Raw genomic sequence first — 1,700 nt, 5'->3', positions numbered from 1 at the left:
GGCCACTGCACTCCAGTCTGGGAGACAGAGTGAGACTCCAACTCAAAAAAAAAAAACAATGACAACAACACAACCTGATTCCTTCAAGTGAAGAACATTCTATAGGCCAAGACCTCATTGCTGTTGGGATATAACTACTTACAGGCCAGCTCAGGGGACAGAGCTAGAGAATTTTAATCAGACAGACATACATGCACACACATACACACTCATACTCATTATGGCAAAGTCCCTTCCCAAGATGTTTACATTCTAATCCCTGAAATCTATAAATATCACCTTTTATGGCATAGACTTTGAAGATGTGATAAAGTTAAATGTCTTGACATTGGGAGGACTATCCTGACTTATCCAAGAGGACCCAAAATGCAATCACATGTGTCCTTGTAAGAGGGAAGAAGGCCGGGCGGTTCAAGCTCGTAATTCCAGCACTTTGGGAGACTGAGGCGAGAGGATTGCCTGAGCCCGTGGGGTTCGAGATCAGCCTGGGCAACTTGGTGAGACTTTGTCTCTACAATAAATCAAAAAAAGTTAGCTGAGCATGGTGGCGCACGCCTGAAGTTCCAGCTACTTGGAAGATACGGCAGAAGGATCGCCTGAGCCCATCAGGTCGAAGCTGCAGTGGCTGTGAGTGTACTGCACTTCAGTCAGGGCGACAGGGTGAAACTCCAACTCAAAAAAAAGAGGGAAGAAAAGGAAAATCTGAGGCAAAAGAGAATATGTGATAGAAGCACAGAAAAGCAGAGCCAAAGATGCCATGCCATGGAAGGAGCGATGAACCAAGGAATGCAAGGAATATATCTTTATAGGTTGGAAATGGCAAAAACTGATTATCCTCTAGGGTCTCTAGAGGGACCACTGTCCTGCTAGCACCTTGATTTTAACCCCTAAGACTTTTTCAGACTTCTGGCCTCCAGAACTGTAAGAGAATACTTATCTGTTGTTTTAAGTCACCAAGTTTGTGGTACTTTGTTATAGTGACCATAGGAAACTAATACAGACCCATAGAGAAATATATATAAATTCATTTGTATGTCTGCATTTATTTCTACATCTATCTAGTAAAAAAACTGAGTTCACTCATATTTTTTCAATAAATGTATTCTGTTGTTTTCAAATATAAATGAGTCATTAATGAGTCATTACAAGACATGTAACTAGTTATCCCACTTATACTGTTCGTTAGAGCAGTTCTTTCAAATATACTTTGCTCTTCTACTATAATTAAGACTTTCCACTATAATTAAGAATTTTTATTGCTGAAAAACAAAACTACTCATTCCTCTAGTTTACTTGGCAATAAAGAAGAAGATTCAAATCCTAACATGTGCAGCATATTTTCCCTTTAAAAATATATCTGGACCGGGCATGGTGGTTCAGCCTGTAAACCCAGCGCTTTGGGAGGCCGAGGCGAATGGATTGCCTAAGCTCGTGGGTTCAAGACCAGTTCCAGCAACTTGGCGAGACCTCGTCTCTAAAATAAATAAAAAATTATCCGGGTGTGGTAGCGCACACCTGTAGTTTCAGCTACTTGAAAGGCTGAGGCAGAGGGATCGCGGGAGCTCAGCAGGTCGATACTGGGGTGGCTGTGAGTGTGCCACTGTACTTCAGCATGGGGAACAGAGTGAGACACCAATTCAAAAAAAAAGAAATATATATATATATATATATATATATATATATATATATATATATATAGA

The sequence above is a fragment of the Carlito syrichta genome, unplaced genomic scaffold (genome assembly GCF_000164805.1).
Source record: "Carlito syrichta isolate Samal-C Ts95f unplaced genomic scaffold, Tarsius_syrichta-2.0.1 Scaffold316252, whole genome shotgun sequence".
In the NCBI taxonomy this organism is placed as follows: Eukaryota; Metazoa; Chordata; class Mammalia; order Primates; family Tarsiidae; genus Carlito; species Carlito syrichta.
This window is presented reverse-complemented; position numbering follows the sequence as displayed.